The sequence below is a fragment of the Argiope bruennichi genome, chromosome 6 (assembly GCF_947563725.1).
Source record: "Argiope bruennichi chromosome 6, qqArgBrue1.1, whole genome shotgun sequence".
Lineage (NCBI taxonomy): Eukaryota > Metazoa > Arthropoda > Arachnida > Araneae > Araneidae > Argiope > Argiope bruennichi.
This window is the reverse complement of record NC_079156.1, coordinates 14,358,488-14,378,215: the sequence shown is the minus strand read 5'-3', so window position 1 is coordinate 14,378,215 and position 19,728 is coordinate 14,358,488. Positions and strand designations below refer to the sequence as shown.

At 40.0% G+C, this 19,728-nt stretch overlaps 17 non-coding genes across 17 annotated transcripts; all 17 read right to left on the bottom strand.

Annotated features, from left to right (window-relative positions):
- Positions 1–1,257: 1,257 nt before the first annotated feature.
- Positions 1,258–1,329, bottom strand: Trnad-guc (transfer RNA aspartic acid (anticodon GUC)). Its single transcript has one exon. It is a non-coding gene; the product is annotated as a tRNA-Asp (tRNA).
- A 1,103-nt stretch (positions 1,330–2,432) lies between these two features.
- Positions 2,433–2,504, bottom strand: Trnad-guc (transfer RNA aspartic acid (anticodon GUC)). Its single transcript has one exon. It is a non-coding gene; the product is annotated as a tRNA-Asp (tRNA).
- Positions 2,505–7,131: 4,627 nt separating this feature from the next.
- On the bottom strand, positions 7,132–7,203 carry Trnad-guc (transfer RNA aspartic acid (anticodon GUC)). The gene has a single exon. It is a non-coding gene; the product is annotated as a tRNA-Asp (tRNA).
- Positions 7,204–7,914: 711 nt separating this feature from the next.
- Positions 7,915–7,986, bottom strand: Trnad-guc (transfer RNA aspartic acid (anticodon GUC)). The gene has a single exon. It is a non-coding gene; the product is annotated as a tRNA-Asp (tRNA).
- A 320-nt stretch (positions 7,987–8,306) lies between these two features.
- On the bottom strand, positions 8,307–8,378 carry Trnad-guc (transfer RNA aspartic acid (anticodon GUC)). The gene has a single exon. It is a non-coding gene; the product is annotated as a tRNA-Asp (tRNA).
- A 1,478-nt stretch (positions 8,379–9,856) lies between these two features.
- On the bottom strand, positions 9,857–9,928 carry Trnad-guc (transfer RNA aspartic acid (anticodon GUC)). Its single transcript has one exon. It is a non-coding gene; the product is annotated as a tRNA-Asp (tRNA).
- A 711-nt stretch (positions 9,929–10,639) lies between these two features.
- Positions 10,640–10,711, bottom strand: Trnad-guc (transfer RNA aspartic acid (anticodon GUC)). The gene has a single exon. It is a non-coding gene; the product is annotated as a tRNA-Asp (tRNA).
- A 320-nt stretch (positions 10,712–11,031) lies between these two features.
- Positions 11,032–11,103, bottom strand: Trnad-guc (transfer RNA aspartic acid (anticodon GUC)). Its single transcript has one exon. It is a non-coding gene; the product is annotated as a tRNA-Asp (tRNA).
- Positions 11,104–11,816: 713 nt separating this feature from the next.
- Trnad-guc (transfer RNA aspartic acid (anticodon GUC)) lies at positions 11,817–11,888 on the bottom strand. The gene has a single exon. It is a non-coding gene; the product is annotated as a tRNA-Asp (tRNA).
- Positions 11,889–12,599: 711 nt separating this feature from the next.
- Trnad-guc (transfer RNA aspartic acid (anticodon GUC)) lies at positions 12,600–12,671 on the bottom strand. Its single transcript has one exon. It is a non-coding gene; the product is annotated as a tRNA-Asp (tRNA).
- Positions 12,672–13,774: 1,103 nt separating this feature from the next.
- On the bottom strand, positions 13,775–13,846 carry Trnad-guc (transfer RNA aspartic acid (anticodon GUC)). The gene has a single exon. It is a non-coding gene; the product is annotated as a tRNA-Asp (tRNA).
- Positions 13,847–14,166: 320 nt separating this feature from the next.
- On the bottom strand, positions 14,167–14,238 carry Trnad-guc (transfer RNA aspartic acid (anticodon GUC)). Its single transcript has one exon. It is a non-coding gene; the product is annotated as a tRNA-Asp (tRNA).
- Positions 14,239–14,951: 713 nt separating this feature from the next.
- Positions 14,952–15,023, bottom strand: Trnan-guu (transfer RNA asparagine (anticodon GUU)). Its single transcript has one exon. It is a non-coding gene; the product is annotated as a tRNA-Asn (tRNA).
- Positions 15,024–15,734: 711 nt separating this feature from the next.
- Trnad-guc (transfer RNA aspartic acid (anticodon GUC)) lies at positions 15,735–15,806 on the bottom strand. Its single transcript has one exon. It is a non-coding gene; the product is annotated as a tRNA-Asp (tRNA).
- Positions 15,807–18,476: 2,670 nt separating this feature from the next.
- On the bottom strand, positions 18,477–18,548 carry Trnad-guc (transfer RNA aspartic acid (anticodon GUC)). Its single transcript has one exon. It is a non-coding gene; the product is annotated as a tRNA-Asp (tRNA).
- A 320-nt stretch (positions 18,549–18,868) lies between these two features.
- Trnad-guc (transfer RNA aspartic acid (anticodon GUC)) lies at positions 18,869–18,940 on the bottom strand. The gene has a single exon. It is a non-coding gene; the product is annotated as a tRNA-Asp (tRNA).
- Positions 18,941–19,653: 713 nt separating this feature from the next.
- Positions 19,654–19,725, bottom strand: Trnad-guc (transfer RNA aspartic acid (anticodon GUC)). The gene has a single exon. It is a non-coding gene; the product is annotated as a tRNA-Asp (tRNA).
- Between the last annotated feature and the right edge of the window lie 3 nt (positions 19,726–19,728).

Sequence of the window (19,728 nt, the reverse complement as noted above, 5' to 3'; positions counted from 1 at the left end):
GGGACTGATCTTAGGTGCAACTTCATTTCTCGGACTATCGTACTATACCTGAGTCAACAAAACAAATTGTCAAAATGTTCACTCCCCGGTGGGGAATCGAACCCCGGTCTCTCGCGTGACAGGCGGGAATACTCACCACTATACTACCGAGGACACATTAGATCCGCGAAAACACGGGAACATCAGTGCTACACTCATCATATTTTTCAAAACTATTTTCTAATAACGTGTTATCTCAATTTCAAGCACGCGACTTCTATCACCTGTAATGAAAAGTAGAAATTTATTCGATGATGAGAATGTAAAAGTAGGTTTGTATTATTCGTGTCCCTGAAGTGTAGTTTCTCTTTCCATAAAAATTAGTCTTTTATGCGGAGAAAAAAGTGAGCTAAGGGACTGATCTTAGGTGCAACTTCATTTCTCGGACTATCGTACTATACCTGAGTCAACAAAACAAATTGTCAAACTCTTCACTCCACGGCGGGGAATCGAACCCCGGTCTCCCGCGTGACAGGCGGGGATACTCACCACTATACTACCGAGGACACATTAGATCCGCGAAAACACGGGAACATCAGTGCTACACTCATCATATTTTTCAAAACTATTTTCTAATAACGTGTTATCTCAATTTCAAGCACGCGACTTCTATCACCTGTAATGAAAAGTAGAAATTTATTCGATAATGAGAATGTAAAATTAGGTTTGTATTATTCGTGTCCCTGAAGTGTAGTTTCTCTTTCCATAAAAATTAGTCTTTTATGCGGAGAAAAAAGTGAGCTAAGGGACTGATCTTAGGTGCAACTTCATTTCTCGGACTATCGTACTATACCTGAGTCAACAAAACAATTTGTCAAAATGTTCACTCCCCAGCGGGGAATTGAACCCCGGTCTCCCGCGTGACAGGCGGTGATACTCACCACTATACTGCCGAGGACACATTAGATCCGCGAAAACACGGGAACATAAGTCCTACACTCATCATATTTTTCAAAGCTATTTTCTAATAACGTGTTTTCTCAATTTGAAGCACGCGACTTCTATCACCTGTAATGAAAAGTAGAAATTTATTCGATAATGAGAATGTAAAATTAGGTTTGTATTATTCGTGTCCCTGAAGTGTAGTTTCTCTTTCCATAAAAATTAGTCTTTTATGCGGAGAAAAAAGTGAGCTAAGGGACTGATCTTAGGTGCAACTTCATTTCTCGGACTATCGTACTATACCTGAGTCAACAAAACAAATTGTCAAACTCTTCACTCCCCGGCGGGGAATCGAACCCCGGTCTCCCGCGTGACAGGCGGGGATACTCACCACTATACTACCGAGGACACATTAGATCCGCGAAAACACGGGAACATCAGTGCTACACTCATCATATTTTTCAAAACTATTTTCGAATAACGTGTTATCTCAATTTCAAGCACGCGACTTCTATCACCTGTAATGAAAAGTAGAAATTTATTCGATAATGAGAATGTAAAATTAGGTTTGTATTATTCGTGTCCCTGAAGTGTAGTTTCTCTTTCCATAAAAATTAGTCTTTTATGCGGAGAAAAAAGTGAGCTAAGGGACTGATCTTAGGTGCAACTTCATTTCTCGGACTATCGTACTATACCTGAGTCAACAAAACAAATTGTCAAAATGTTCAATCCCCAGCGGGGAATCGAACCCCGAACTCCCGCGTGACAGGCGGGGATACTCACCACTATACTACTGAGGATACATTAGATCAGCGAAAACACGGGAACATCAGTGCTACACTCATCATATTTTTCAAAACTATTTTCTAATAACGTGTTATCTCAATTTCAAGCACGCGACTTCTATCACCTGTAATGAAAAGTAGAAATTTATTCGATAATGAGAATGTAAAAGTAGGTTTGTATTATTCGTGTCCCTGAAGTGTAGTTTCTCTTTCCATAAAAATTAGTCTTTTATGCGGAGAAAAAAGTGAGCTAAGGGACTGATCTTAGGTGCAACTTCATTTCTCGGACTATCGTACTATACCTGAGTCAACAAAACAAATTGTCAAAATGTTCACTCCACGGCGGGGAATCGAACCCCGGTCTCCCGCGTGACAGGCGGGGATACTCACCACTATACTACCGAGGACACATTAGATCCGCGAAAACACGGGAACATCAGTGCTACACTCATCATATTTTTCAAAACTATTTTCTAATAACGTGTTATCTCAATTTCAAGCACGCGACTTCTATCACCTGTAATGAAAAGTAGAAATTTATTCGATAATGAGAATGTAAAAGTAGGTTTGTATTATTCGTGTCCCTGAAGTGTAGTTTCTCTTTCCATAAAAATTAGTCTTTTATGCGGAGAAAAAAGTGAGCTAAGGGACTGATCTTAGGTGCAACTTCATTTCTCGGATTATCGTACTATACCTGAGTCAACAAAAAAATTTTCAAAAGCGTCACTCCCCGGCGGGGAATCGAACCCCGGTCTCCCGCGTGACAGGCGGGGATACTCACCACTGTACTACCGAGGACACATTAGATCGGCGAAAACACGGGAACATCAGTGCTACACTCATCATATTTTTCAAAACTATTTTCTAATAACGTGTTTTCTCAATTTGAAGCCCGCGACTTCTATCACCTGTAATGAAAAGTAGAAATTTATTAGATAATGAGAATGTAAAAGTAGGTTTGTATTATTCGTGTCCCTGAAGTGTAGCTCCTCTTTCCATAAAAATTAGTCTTTTATGCGGAGGAAAAAGTGAGCTAAGGGACTGATCTTAGGTGCAAATTCATTTCTCGGACTATCGTACTATACCTGAGTCAACAAAAAAATTTTCAAAATCGTCACTCCCCGGCGGGAAATCGAACCCCGGTCTCCCGCGTGACAGGCGGGGATACTCACCACTATACTACCGAGGACACATTAGATCGGCAAAAACACGGGAACATCAGTGCTACACTCATCATATTTTTCAAAACTATTTTCTAATAAGGTGTTATCTCAATTTGAAGCACGCGACTTCTATCACCTGTAATGAAAAGTAGAAATTTATTCGATAATGAGAATGTAAAAGTAGGTTTGTATTATTCGTGTCCCTGAAGTGTAGTTTCTCTTTCCATAAAAATTAGTCTTTTATGCGGAGAAAAACTGAGCTAAGGGACTAATCTCAGTTGCAACTTCATTTCTCGGACTATTGTACTATACCTGAGTCAACAAAAGATATTGTCAAAATCTTCACTCCCCGGCGGGGAATCGAAACCCGGTCTCCCGCGTGACCGGCGGGGAAAATCACCACTATGCTTCCGAGGACACATTAGATCCGCGAAAACACGGGAACATCAGTGCTACACTCATCATATTTTTCAAAACTATTTTCCAATAACGTGTTATCTCAATTTCAAGCACGCGACTTCTATCACCTGTAATGAAAAGTAAAAATTTATTCGATAATGAGAATGTAAAATTAGGTTTGTATTATTCGTGTCCCTGAAGTGTAGCTCCTCTTTCCATAAAAATTAGTCTTTTATGCGGAGAAAAAAGTTAGCTAAGGGACTGATCTTAGGTGCAACTTCATTTCTCGGACTATCGTATTACACCTGAGTCAACAAAACAAATTCTCAAAATCTTCACTCCCCGGAGTGGAATCGAACCCCGGTCTCCCGTGTGACAGGCGGAGAAACTCACCACTATACTACCGAGGACACATTAGATCCGCGAAAACACGGGAACATCAGTGCTACACTCATCATATTTTTCAAAACTATTTTCTAATAACGTGTTTTCTCACTTTGAAGCACGCGACTTCTATCACCTGTAATGAAAAGTAGAAATTTATTCGATAATGAGAATGTAAAAGTAGGTTTGTATTATTCGTGTCCCTGAAGTGTAGTTTCTCTTTCCATAAAAATTAGTCTTTTATGCGGAGAAAAAGGTGAGCTAAGGGACTGATCTTAGGTGCAACTTCATTTCTCGGACTATCGTACTATACCTGAGTCAACAAAACAAATTGTCAAACTCTTCACTCCCTGGCGGGGAATCGAACCACGGTCTCCCGCGTGACAGGCGGGGATACTCACCACTATACTACCGAGGACACATTAGATCCGCGAAAACACGGGAACATCAGTGCTACACTCATCATATTTTTCAAAACTATTTTCTAATAACGTGTTATCTCAATTTGAAGCACGCGACTTCTATCACCTGTAATGAAAAGTAGAAATTTATTCGATAATGAGAATGTAAAAGTAGGTTTGTATTATTCGTGTCCCTGAAGTGTCGTTTCTCTTTCCATAAAAATTAGTCTTTTATGCGGAGAAAAAAGTGAGCTAAGGGACTGATCTTAGGTGCAACTTCATTTCTCGGACTATCGTACTATACCTGAGTCAACAAAACAAATTGTCAAAATGTTCACTCCCCGGCGGGGAATCGAACCCCGGTCTCTCGCGTGACAGGCGGGGATACTCACCACTATACTATTGAGGACACATTAGATCCGCGAAAACACGCGAACATCAGTGCTACACTCATCATATTTTTCAAAACTATTTTCTAATAACGTGTTATCTCAATTTCAAGCACGCGACGTCTATCACCTGTAATGAAAAGTAGAAATTTATTCGATAATAAGAATGTAAAAGTAGGTTTGTATTATTCGTGTCCCTGAAGTGTAGTTTCTCTTTCCATAAAAATTAGTCTTTTATGCGGAGAAAAAAGTGAGCTAAGGGACTGATCTTAGGTGCAACTTCATTTCTCGGATTATCGTACTATACCTGAGTCAACAAAAAAATTTTCAAAATCGTCACTCCCCGGTGGGGAATCGATCCCCGGTCTCCCGCGTGACAGGCGGGGATACTCACCACTATACTACCGAGGACACATTAGATCCGCGAAAACACGGGAACATCAGTGCTACACTCATCATATTTTTCAAAACTATTTTCTAATAACGTGTTATCTCAATTTCAAGCACGCGACTTCTATCACCTGTAATGAAAAGTAGAAATTTATTCGATAATGAGAATGTAAAATTAGGTTTGTATTATTCGTGTCCCTGAAGTGTAGTTTCTCTTTCCATAAAAATTAGTCTTTTATGCGGAGAAAAAGGTGAGCTAAGGGACTGATCTTAGATGCAACTTCATTTCTCGGACTATCGTACTATACCTTAGTCAACAAAACAAATTGTCAAAATGTTCACTCCCCAGCGGGGAATCGAACCCCGGTCTCCCGCGTGACAGGCGGGGATACTCACCACTATACTACCGAGGACACATTAGATCCGCGAAAACACGGGAACATCAGTGCTACACTCATCATATTTTTCAAAACTATTTTCTAATAACGTGTTATCTCAATTTCAAGCACGCGACTTCTATCACCTGTAATGAAAAGTAGAAATTTATTCGATAATGAGAATGTAAAATTAGGTTTGTATTATTCGTGTCCCTGAAGTGTAGTTTCTCTTTCCATAAAAATTAGTCTTTTATGCGGAGAAAAAAGTGAGCTAAGGGACTGATCTTAGGTGCAACTTCATTTCTCGGATTATCGTACTATACCTGAGTCAACAAAAAAATTTTCAAAATCGTCACTCCCCGGCGGGGAATCGATCCCCGGTCTCTCGCGTGACAGGCGGGGATACTCACCACTATACTACCGAGGACACATTAGATCAGCGAAAACACGGGAACATCAGTGCTACACTCATCATATTTTTCAAAACTATTTTCTAATAACGTGTTATCTCAATTTCAAGCACGCGACTTCTATCACCTGTAATGAAAAGTAGAAATTTATTCGATAATGAGAATGTAAAATTAGGTTTGTATTATTCGTGTCCCTGAAGTGTAGTTTCTCTTTCCATAAAAATTAGTCTTTTATGCGGAGAAAAAAGTGAGCTAAGGGACTGATCTTAGATGCAACTTCATTTCTCGGACTATCGTACTATACCTTAGTCAACAAAACAAATTGTCAAAATGTTCACTCCCCAGCGGGGAATCGAACCCCGGTCTCCCGCGTGACAGGCGGGGATACTCACCACTATACTACTGAGGATACATTAGATCAGCGAAAACACGGGAACATCAGTGCTACACTCATCATATTTTTCAAAACTATTTTCTAATAACGTGTTATCTCAATTTCAAGCACGCGACTTCTATCACCTGTAATGAAAAGTAGAAATTTATTCGATAATGAGAATGTAAAAGTAGGTTTGTATTATTCGTGTCCCTGAAGTGTAGTTTCTCTTTCCATAAAAATTAGTCTTTTATGCGGAGAAAAAAGTGAGCTAAGTGACTGATCTTAGGTGCAACTTCATTTCTCGGACTATCGTACTATACCTGAGTCAACAAAACAAATTGTCAAAATGTTCACTCCACGGCGGGGAATCGAACCCCGGTCTCCCGCGTGACAGGCGGGGATACTCACCACTATACTACCGAAGACACATTAGATCCGCGAAAACACGGGAACATCAGTGCTACACTCATCATATTTTTCAAAACTATTTTCAAATAACGTGTTATCTCAATTTCAAGCACGCGACTTCTATCACCTGTAATGAAAAGTAGAAATTTATTCGATGATGAGAATGTAAAATTAGGTTTGTATTATTCGTGTCCCTGAAGTGTAGTTTCTCTTTCCATAAAAATTAGTCTTTTATGCGGAGAAAAAAGTGAGCTAAGGGACTGATCTTAGGTGCAACTTCATTTCTCGGCCTATCGTACTATATCTGAGTCAACAAAAAAAATTTTCAAAATCGTCACTCCCCGGCGGGGTATCGAACCCCGGTCTCCCGCGTGACAGGCGGGGATACTCACCACTATACTACCGAGGACACATTAGATCCGCGAAAACACGGGAACATCATTGCTACACTCATCATATTTTTCAAAACTATTTTCTAATAAGGTGTTATCTCAATTTCAAGCACGCGACTTCTATCACCTGTAATGAAAAGTAGAAATTTATTCGATAATGAGAATGTAAAATTAGGTTTGTATTATTGGTGTCCCTGATGTGTAGTTTCTCTTTCCATAATAATTAGTCTTTTATGCGGAGAAAAAAGTGAGCTAAGGGACTGATCTCAGGTGCAACTTCATTTCTCGGACTATCGTACTATACCTGAGTCAACAAAAAAATTTTCGAAATCGTCACTCCCCGGCGGGGAATCGAACCCCGGTCTCCCGCGTGACAGGCGGGGATACTCACCACTATACTACCGAGGACACACTAGATCCGCGAAAACACTGGAACATCAGTGCTACACTCATCATATTTTTCAAAACTATTTTCTAATAACGTGTTATCTCAATTTCAAGCACGCGACTTCTATCACCTGTAATGAAAAGTAGAAATTTATTCGATAATGAGAATGTAAAATTAGGTTTGTATTATTGGTGTCCCTGAAGTGTAGTTTCTCTTTCCATAAAAATTAGTCTTTTATGCGGAGAAAAAAGTGAGCTAAGGGACTGATCTTAGGTGCAACTTCATTTCTCGGACTATCGTACTATACCTGAGTCAACAAAAAAATTTTCAAAATCGTCACTCCCCGGCGGGGAATCGAACCCCGGGCTCCCGCGTGACAGGCGGGGATACTCACCACTATACTACCGAGGACACACTAGATCCGCGAAAACACTGGAACATCAGTGCTACACTCATCATATTTTTCAAAACTATTTTCTAATAACGTGTTATCTCAATTTCAAGCACGCGACTTCTATCACCTGTAATGAAAAGTAGAAATTTATTCGATAATGAGAATGTAAAATTAGGTTTGTATTATCCGTGTCCCTGAAGTGTAGTTTCTCTTTCCATAAAAATTAGTCTTTTATGCGGAGAAAAAAGTGAGCTAAGGGACTGATCTTAGGCGCAACTTCATTTCTCGGACTATCGCACTATACCTGAGTCAACAAAACAAATTTTCAAAATCGTCACTCCCCGGCGGGGAATCGAACCCCGGTCTCCCGCGTGACAGGCGGGGATACTCACCACTATACTACCGAGGACACATTAGATCCGCGAAAACACGGGAACATCAGTGCTACACTCATCATATTTTTCAAAACTATTTTCTAATAACGTGTTATCTCAATTTGAAGCACGCGCCTTCTATCACCTGTAATGAAAAGTAGAAATTTATTCGATAATGAGAATGTAAAATTAGGTTTGTATTATTCGTGTCCCTGAAGTGTAGTTTCTCTTTCCATAAAAATTAGTCTTTTATGCGGAGAAAAAAGTGAGCTAAGGGACTGATCTTAGGTGCAACTTCATTTCTCGGCCTATCGTACTATATCTGAGTCAACAAAAAAAATTTTCAAAATCGTAACTCCCCGGCGGGGAATCGAACCCCGGTCTCCCGCGTGACAGGCGGGGATACTGACCACTATACTACCGAGGACACATTAGATCCGCGAAAACACGGGAACATCAGTGCTACACTCATCATATTTTTCAAAACTATTTTCTAATAACGTGTTATCTCAATTTCAAGCACGCGACTTCTATCACCTGTAATGAAAAGTAGAAATTTTTTCGATAATGAGAATGTAAAAGTAGGTTTGTATTATTCGTGTCCCTGAAGTGTAGCGCCTCTTTCCATAAAAATTAGTCTTTTATGCGGAGAAAAAAGTGAGCTAAGGGACTGATCTTAGGTGCAACATCATTTCTCTGACTATCGTATTACACCTGAGTCAACAAAACAAATTCTCAAAATCTTCACTCCCCGGCGTGGAATCGAATCCCGGTCTCCCGCGTGACAGGCGGGAAAACTCACCACTATACTACCGAGGACACATTAGATCCGCGAAAACACGGGAACATCAGTGCTACACTCATCATATTTTTCAAAACTATTTTCTAATAACGTGTTATCTCAATTTGAAGCACGCGACTTCTATCACCTGTAATGAAAAGTAGAAATTTAATCGATAATGAGAATGTAAAAGTAGGTTTGTATTATTCGTGTCCCTCAAGTGTAGCTCCTCTTTCCATAAAAATTAGTCTTTTATGCGGAGAAAAAAAGTGAGCTAAGGGACTGATCTTAGGTGCAACTTCATTTCTCGGCCTATCGTACTATACCTGAGTCAACAAAACAAATTGTCAAAATGTTCACTCCCCGGTCTCCCGCGTGACAGGCGGGGATACTCACCACTATACTACCGAGGATACATTAGATCCGCGAAAACACGGGAACATCAGTGCTACACTCATCATATTTTTCAAAACTATTTTCTAATAACGTGTTATCTCAATTTCAAGCACGCGACTTCTATCACCTGTAATGAAAAGTAGAAATTTATTCGATAATGAGAATGTAAAATTAGGTTTGTATTATTCGTGTCCCTGAAGTGTAGTTTCTCTTTCCATAAAAATTAGTCTTTTATGCGGAGAAAAAAGTGAGCTAAGGGACTGATCTTAGGTGCAACTTCATTTCTCGGACTATCGTACTATACCTGAGTCAACAAAAAAATGTTCAAAATCGTCACTCCCCGGCGGGGAATCGAACCCCGGTCTCCCGCGTGACAGGCGGGGATACTCACCACTATAATACCGAGGACACATTAGATCCGCGAAAACACGGGAACATCAGTGCTACACTCATCATATTTTTCAAAACTTTTTTCTAATAACGTGTTATCTCAATTTCAAGCACGCGACTTCTATCACCTGTAATGAAAAGTAGAAATTTATTCGATAATGAGAATGTAAAATTAGGTTTGTATTATTCGTGTCCCTGAAGTGTAGTTTCTCTTTCCATAAAAATTAGTCTTTTATGCGGAGAAAAAAGTGAGCTAAGGGACTGATCTTAGGTGCAACTTCATTTCTCGGACTATCGTACTATACCTGAGTCAACAAAAAAAATGTTCAAAATCGTCACTCCCCGGCGGGGAATCGAACCCCGGTCTCCCGCGTGACAGGCGGGGATACTCACCACTATACTACCGAGGACACATTAGATCCGCGAAAACACGGGAACATCAGTGCTAGACTCATCATATTTTTCAAAACTATTTTCTAATAACGTGTTTTCTCAATTTGAAGCACGCGACTTCTATCACCTGTAATGAAAAGTAGAAATTTATTCGATAATGAGAATGTAAAAGTATCTTTGTATTATTCGTGTCCCTGAAGTGTAGTTTCTCTTTCCATAAAAATTAGTCTTTTATGCGGAGAAAAAAGTGAGCTAAGGGACGGATCTTAGGTGCAACTTCATTTCTCGGACTATCGTACTATACCTGAGTCAACAAAACAAATTGTCAAAATTTTCACTCCCCGGCGGGGAATCGAAACCCGGTCTCCCGCGTGACAGGCGGGGATACACACCACTATACTACCGAGGACACATTAGATCCGCGAAAACACGGGAACATCAGTGCTACACTCATCATATTTTTCAAAACTATTTTCTAATAACGTGTTATCTCAATTTGAAGCACGCGACTTCTATCACCTGTAATGAAAAGTAGAAATTTATTCGATAATGAGAATGTAAAATTAGGTTTGTATTATTCGTGTCCCTGAAGTGTAGCTCCTCTTTCCATAAAAATTAGTCTTTTATGCGGAGAAAAAAGTGAGCTAAGGGACTAATCTTAGGTGCAACTTCATTTCTCGGACTATCGTACTATACCTGAGTCAACAAAAAAATTTTCAAAATCGTCACTCCCCGGCGGGGAATCGAACCCCGGTCTCCCGCGTGACAGGCGGGGATACTCACCACTATACTACCGAGGACACACTAGATCCGCGAAAACACGGGAACATCAGTGCTACACTCATCATATTTTTCAAAACTATTTTCTAATAACGTGTTATCTCAATTTCAAGCACGCGACTTCTATCACCTGTAATGAAAAGTAGAAATTTATTCGATAATGAGAATGTAAAATTAGGTTTGTATTATTCGTGTCCCTGAAGTGTAGTTTCTCTTTCCATAAAAATTAGTCTTTTATGCGGAGAAAAAAGTGAGCTAAGGGACTGATCTTAGGTGCAACTTCATTTCTCGGCCTATCGTACTATATCTGAGTCAACAAAAAAAATTTTCAAAATCGTAACTCCCCGGCGGGGAATCGAACCCCGGTCTCCCGCGTGACAGGCGGGGATACTGACCACTATACTACCGAGGACACATTAGATCCGCGAAAACACGGGAACATCAGTGCTACACTCATCATATTTTTCAAAACTATTTTCTAATAACGTGTTATCTCAATTTCAAGCACGCGACTTCTATCACCTGTAATGAAAAGTAGAAATTTTTTCGATAATGAGAATGTAAAAGTAGGTTTGTATTATTCGTGTCCCTGAAGTGTAGCGCCTCTTTCCATAAAAATTAGTCTTTTATGCGGAGAAAAAAGTGAGCTAAGGGACTGATCTTAGGTGCAACATCATTTCTCTGACTATCGTATTACACCTGAGTCAACAAAACAAATTCTCAAAATCTTCACTCCCCGGCGTGGAATCGAATCCCGGTCTCCCGCGTGACAGGCGGGAAAACTCACCACTATACTACCGAGGACACATTAGATCCGCGAAAACACGGGAACATCAGTGCTACACTCATCATATTTTTCAAAACTATTTTCTAATAACGTGTTATCTCAATTTGAAGCACGCGACTTCTATCACCTGTAATGAAAAGTAGAAATTTAATCGATAATGAGAATGTAAAAGTAGGTTTGTATTATTCGTGTCCCTCAAGTGTAGCTCCTCTTTCCATAAAAATTAGTCTTTTATGCGGAGAAAAAAAGTGAGCTAAGGGACTGATCTTAGGTGCAACTTCATTTCTCGGCCTATCGTACTATACCTGAGTCAACAAAACAAATTGTCAAAATGTTCACTCCCCGGCGGGGAATCGAACCCCGGTCTCCCGCGTGACAGGCGGGGATACTCACCACTATACTACCGAGGATACATTAGATCCGCGAAAACACGGGAACATCAGTGCTACACTCATCATATTTTTCAAAACTATTTTCTAATAACGTGTTATCTCAATTTCAAGCACGCGACTTCTATCACCTGTAATGAAAAGTAGAAATTTATTCGATAATGAGAATGTAAAATTAGGTTTGTATTATTCGTGTCCCTGAAGTGTAGTTTCTCTTTCCATAAAAATTAGTCTTTTATGCGGAGAAAAAAGTGAGCTAAGGGACTGATCTTAGGTGCAACTTCATTTCTCGGACTATCGTACTATACCTGAGTCAACAAAAAAATGTTCAAAATCGTCACTCCCCGGCGGGGAATCGAACCCCGGTCTCCCGCGTGACAGGCGGGGATACTCACCACTATAATACCGAGGACACATTAGATCCGCGAAAACACGGGAACATCAGTGCTACACTCATCATATTTTTCAAAACTTTTTTCTAATAACGTGTTATCTCAATTTCAAGCACGCGACTTCTATCACCTGTAATGAAAAGTAGAAATTTATTCGATAATGAGAATGTAAAATTAGGTTTGTATTATTCGTGTCCCTGAAGTGTAGTTTCTCTTTCCATAAAAATTAGTCTTTTATGCGGAGAAAAAAGTGAGCTAAGGGACTGATCTTAGGTGCAACTTCATTTCTCGGACTATCGTACTATACCTGAGTCAACAAAAAAAATGTTCAAAATCGTCACTCCCCGGCGGGGAATCGAACCCCGGTCTCCCGCGTGACAGGCGGGGATACTCACCACTATACTACCGAGGACACATTAGATCCGCGAAAACACGGGAACATCAGTGCTAGACTCATCATATTTTTCAAAACTATTTTCTAATAACGTGTTTTCTCAATTTGAAGCACGCGACTTCTATCACCTGTAATGAAAAGTAGAAATTTATTCGATAATGAGAATGTAAAAGTATCTTTGTATTATTCGTGTCCCTGAAGTGTAGTTTCTCTTTCCATAAAAATTAGTCTTTTATGCGGAGAAAAAAGTGAGCTAAGGGACGGATCTTAGGTGCAACTTCATTTCTCGGACTATCGTACTATACCTGAGTCAACAAAACAAATTGTCAAAATTTTCACTCCCCGGCGGGGAATCGAAACCCGGTCTCCCGCGTGACAGGCGGGGATACACACCACTATACTACCGAGGACACATTAGATCCGCGAAAACACGGGAACATCAGTGCTACACTCATCATATTTTTCAAAACTATTTTCTAATAACGTGTTATCTCAATTTGAAGCACGCGACTTCTATCACCTGTAATGAAAAGTAGAAATTTATTCGATAATGAGAATGTAAAATTAGGTTTGTATTATTCGTGTCCCTGAAGTGTAGCTCCTCTTTCCATAAAAATTAGTCTTTTATGCGGAGAAAAAAGTGAGCTAAGGGACTAATCTTAGGTGCAACTTCATTTCTCGGACTATCGTACTATACCTGAGTCAACAAAAAAAATTTCAAAATCGTCACTCCCCGGCGGGGAATTGAACCCCGGTCTCCCGCGTGACAGGCGGGGATACTCACCACTATACTACCGAGGACACACTAGATCCGCGAAAACACTGGAACATCAGTGCTACACTCATCATATTTTTCAAAACTATTTTCTAATAACGTGTTATCTCAATTTGAAGCACGCGACTTCTATCACCTGTAATGAAAAGTAGAAATTTATTCGATAATGACAATGTAAAATTAGGTTTGTATTATCCGTGTCCCTGAAGTGTAGTTTCTCTTTCCATAAAAATTAGTCTTTTATGCGGAGAAAAAAGTGAGCTAAGGGACTGATCTTAGGCGCAACTTCATTTCTCGGACTATCGCACTATACCTGAGTCAACAAAACAAATTTTCAAAATCGTCACTCCCCGGCGGGGAATCGAACCCCGGTCTCCCGCGTGACAGGCGGGGATACTCACCACTATACTACCGAGGACACATTAGATCCGCGAAAACACGGGAACATCAGTGCTACACTCATCATATTTTTCAAAACTATTTTCTAATAACGTGTTATCTCAATTTCAAGCACGCGACTTCTATCACCTGTAATGAAAAGTAGAAATTTATTCGATAATGAGAATGTAAAATTAGGTTTGTATTATTCGTGTCCCTGAAGTGTAGTTTCTCTTTCCATAAAAATTAGTCTTTTATGCGGAGAAAAAAGTGAGCTAAGGGACTGATCTTAGGTGCAACTTCATTTCTCGGCCTATCGTACTATATCTGAGTCAACAAAAAAAATTTTCAAAATCGTAACTCCCCGGCGGGGAATCGAACCCCGGTCTCCCGCGTGACAGGCGGGGATACTGACCACTATACTACCGAGGACACATTAGATCCGCGAAAACACGGGAACATCAGTGCTACACTCATCATATTTTTCAAAACTATTTTCTAATAACGTGTTATCTCAATTTCAAGCACGCGACTTCTATCACCTGTAATGAAAAGTAGAAATTTTTTCGATAATGAGAATGTAAAAGTAGGTTTGTATTATTCGTGTCCCTGAAGTGTAGCGCCTCTTTCCATAAAAATTAGTCTTTTATGCGGAGAAAAAAGTGAGCTAAGGGACTGATCTTAGGTGCAACATCATTTCTCTGACTATCGTATTACACCTGAGTCAACAAAACAAATTCTCAAAATCTTCACTCCCCGGCGTGGAATCGAATCCCGGTCTCCCGCGTGACAGGCGGGAAAACTCACCACTATACTGCCGAGGACACATTAGATCCGCGAAAACACGGGAACATCAGTGCTACACTCATCATATTTTTCAAAACTATTTTCTAATAACGTGTTATCTCAATTTGAAGCACGCGACTTCTATCACCTGTAATGAAAAGTAGAAATTTATTCGATAATGAGAATGTAAAAGTAGGTTTGTATTATTCGTGTCCCTCAAGTGTAGCTCCTCTTTCCATAAAAATTAGTCTTTTATGCGGAGAAAAAAAGTGAGCTAAGGGACTGATCTTAGGTGCAACTTCATTTCTCGGCCTATAGTACTATACCTGAGTCAACAAAACAAATTGTCAAAATGTTCACTCCCCGGCGGGGAATCGAACCCCGTTCTCCCGCGTAACAGGCGGGGATACTCACCACTATACTACCGAGGATACATTAGATCCGCGAAAACACGGGAACATCAGTGCTACACTCATCATATTTTTCAAAACTATTTTCTAATAACGTGTTATCTCAATTTCAAGCACGCGACTTCTATCACCTGTAATGAAAAGTAGATATTTATTCGATAATGAGAATGTAAAATTAGGTTTGTATTATTCGTGTCCCTGAAGTGTAGTTTCTCTTTCCATAAAAATTAGTCTTTTATGCGGAGAAAAAAGTGAGCTAAGGGACTGATCTTAGGTGCAACTTCATTTCTCGGACTATCGTACTATACCTGAGTCAACAAAAAAATGTTCAAAATCGTCACTCCCCGGCGGGGAATCGAACCCCGGTCTCCCGCGTGACAGGCGGGGATACTCACCACTATAATACCGAGGACACATTAGATCCGCGAAAACACGGGAACATCAGTGCTACACTCATCATATTTTTCAAAACTTTTTTCTAATAACGTGTTATCTTAATTTCAAGCACGCGACTTCTATCACCTGTAATGAAAAGTAGAAATTTATTCGATAATGAGAATGTAAAATTAGGTTTGTATTATTCGTGTCCCTGAAGTGTAGTTTCTCTATCCATAAAAATTAGTCTTTTATGCGGAGAAAAAAGTGAGCTAAGGGACTGATCTTAGGTGCAACTTCATTTCTCGGACTATCGTACTATACCTGAGTCAACAAAAAAAATGTTCAAAATCGTCACTCCCCGGCGGGGAATCGAACCCCGGTCTCCCGCGTGACAGGCGGGGATACTCACCACTATACTACCGAGGACACATTAGATCCGCGAAAACACGGGAACATCAGTGCTAGACTCATCATATTTTTCAAAACTATTTTCTAATAACGTGTTTTCTCAATTTGAAGCACGCGACTTCTATCACCTGTAATGAAAAGTAGAAATTTATTCGATAATGAGAATGTAAAAGTATCTTTGTATTATTCGTGTCCCTGAAGTGTAGTTTCTCTTTCCATAAAAATTAGTCTTTTATGCGGAGAAAAAAGTGAGCTAAGGGACGGATCTTAGGTGCAACTTCATTTCTCGGACTATCGTACTATACCTGAGTCAACAAAACAAATTGTCAAAATTTTCACTCCCCGGCGGGGAATCGAAACCCGGTCTCCCGCGTGACAGGCGGGGATACACACCACTATACTACCGAGGACACATTAGATCCGCGAAAACACGGGAACATCAGTGCTACACTCATCATATTTTTCAAAACTATTTTCTAATAACGTGTTATCTCAATTTGAAGCACGCGACTTCTATCACCTGTAATGAAAAGTAGAAATTTATTCGATAATGAGAATGTAAAATTAGGTTTGTATTATTCGTGTCCCTGAAGTGTAGCTCCTCTTTCCATAAAAATTAGTCTTTTATGCGGAGAAAAAAGTGAGCTAAGGGACTAATCTTAGGTGCAACATCATTTCTCGGACTATCGTATTACACCTGAGTCAACAAAACAAATACTCAAAATCTTCACTCCCCGTCGTGGAATCGAACCCCGGTCTCCCGCGTGACAGGCGGGGATACTCACCACTATACTACCGAGGACACATTAGATCCGCGAAAACACGGGAACATCAGTGCTACACTCATCATATTTTTCAAAACTATTTTCTAATAACGTGTTATCTCAATTTCAAGCACGCGACTTCTATCACCTGTAATGAAAAGTAGAAATTTATTCGATAATGAGAATGTAAAATTAGGTTTGTATTATTCGTGTCCCTGAAGTGTAGTTTCTCTTTCCATAAAAATTAGTCTTTTATGCGGAGAAAAAAGTGAGCTAAGGGACTGATCTTAGGTGCAACTTCATTTCTCGGCCTATCGTACTATATCTGAGTCAACAAAAAAAATTTTCAAAATCGTAACTCCCCGGCGGGGAATCGAACCCCGGTCTCCCGCGTGACAGGCGGGGACACTGACCACTATACTACCGAGGACACATTAGATCCGCGAAAACACGGGAACATCAGTGCTACACTCATCATATTTTTCAAAACTATTTTCTAATAACGTGTTATCTCAATTTCAAGCACGCGACTTCTATCACCTGTAATGAAAAGTAGAAATTTTTTCGATAATGAGAATGTAAAAGTAGGTTTGTATTATTCGTGTCCCTGAAGTGTAGTTTCTCTTTCCATAAAAATTAGTCTTTTATGCGGAGAAAAAAGTGAGCTAAGGGACTGATCTTAGGTGCAACTTCATTTCTCGGACTATCGTACTATACCTGAGTCAACAAAAAAATGTTCAAAATCGTCACTCCCCGGCGGGGAATCGAACCCCGGTCTCCCGCGTGACAGGCGGGGATACTCACCACTATAATACCGAGGACACATTAGATCCGCGAAAACACGGGACCATCAGTGCTACACTCATCATATTTTTCAAAACTTTTTTCTAATAACGTGTTATCTCAATTTCAAGCACGCGACTTCTATCACCTGTAATGAAAAGTAGAAATTTATTCGATAATGAGAATGTAAAATTAGGTTTGTATTATTCGTGTCCCTGAAGTGTAGTTTCTCTTTCCATAAAAATTAGTCTTTTATGCGGAGAAAAAAGTGAGCTAAGGGACTGATCTTAGGTGCAACTTCATTTCTCGGACTATCGTACTATACCTGAGTCAACAAAAAAAATGTTCAAAATCGTCACTCCCCGGCGGGGAATCGAACCCCGGTCTCCCGCGTGACAGGCGGGGATACTCACCACTATAATACCGAGGACACATTAGATCCGCGAAAACACGGGAACATCAGTGCTAGACTCATCATATTTTTCAAAACTATTTTCTAATAACGTGTTTTCTCAATTTGAAGCACGCGACTTCTATCACCTGTAATGAAAAGTAGAAATTTATTCGATAATGAGAATGTAAAAGTATCTTTGTATTATTCGTGTCCCTGAAGTGTAGTTTCTCTTTCCATAAAAATTAGTCTTTTATGCGGAGAAAAAAGTGAGCTAAGGGACGGATCTTAGGTGCAACTTCATTTCTCGGACTATCGTACTATACCTGAGTCAACAAAACAAATTGTCAAAATTTTCACTCCCCGGCGGGGAATCGAAACCCGGTCTCCCGCGTGACAGGCGGGGATACACACCACTATACTACCGAGGACACATTAGATCCGCGAAAACACGGGAACATTAGTGCTACACTCATCATATTTTTCAAAACTATTTTCTAATAACGTGTTATCTCAATTTGAAGCACGCGACTTCTATCACCTGTAATGAAAAGTAGAAATTTATTCGATAATGAGAATGTAAAATTAGGTTTGTATTATTCGTGTCCCTGAAGTGTAGCTCCTCTTTCCATAAAAATTAGTCTTTTATGCGGAGAAAAAAGTGAGCTAAGGGACTAATCTTAGGTGCAACTTCATTTCTCGGACTATCGTACTATACCTGAGTCAACAAAAAAATTTTCAAAATCGTCACTCCCCGGCGGGGAATCGAACCCCGGTCTCCCGCGTGACAGGCGGGGATACTCACCACTATACTACCGAGGACACACTAGATCCGCGAAAACACTGGAACATCAGTGCTACACTCATCATATTTTTCAAAACTATTTTCTAATAACGTGTTATCTCAATTTGAAGCACGCGACTTCTATCACCTGTAATGAAAAGTAGAAATTTATTCGATAATGAGAATGTAAAATTAGGTTTGTATTATCCGTGTCCCTGAAGTGTAGTTTCTCTTTCCATAAAAATTAGTCTTTTATGCGGAGAAAAAAGTGAGCTAAGGGACTGATCTTAGGTGCAACTTCATTTCTCGGCCTATCGTACTATATCTGAGTCAACAAAAAAAATTTTCAAAATCGTAACTCCCCGGCGGGGAATCGAACCCCGGTCTCCCGCGTGACAGGCGGGGATACTAACCACTATACTACCGAGGACACATTAGATCCGCGAAAACACGGGAACATCAGTGCTACACTCATCATATTTTTCAAAACTATTTTCTAATAACGTGTTATCTCAATTTCAAGCACGCGACTTCTATCACCTGTAATGAAAAGTAGAAATTTTTTCGATAATGAGAATGTAAAAGTAGGTTTGTATTATTCGTGTCCCTGAAGTGTAGCGCCTCTTTCCATAAAAATTAGTCTTTTATGCGGAGAAAAAAGTGAGCTAAGGGACTGATCTTAGGTGCAACATCATTTCTCTGACTATCGTATTACACCTGAGTCAACAAAACGAATTCTCAAAATCTTCACTCCCCGGCGTGGAATCGAATCCCGGTCTCCCGCGTGACAGGCGGTAAAACTCACCACTATACTACCGAGGACACATTAGATCCGCGAAAACACGGGAACATCAGTGCTACACTCATCATATTTTTCAAAACTATTTTCTAATAACGTGTTATCTCAATTTGAAGCACGCGACTTCTATCACCTGTAATGAAAAGTAGAAATTTATTCGATAATGAGAATGTAAAAGTAGGTTTGTATTATTCGTGTCCCTCAAGTGTAGCTCCTCTTTCCATAAAAATTAGTCTTTTATGCGGAGAAAAAAAGTGAGCTAAGGGACTGATCTTAGGTGCAACTTCATTTCTCGGCCTATCGTACTATACCTGAGTCAACAAAACAAATTGTCAAAATGTTCACTCCCCGGCGGGGAATCGAACCCCGGTCTCCCGCGTGACAGGCGGGGATACTCACCACTATACTACCGAGGATAC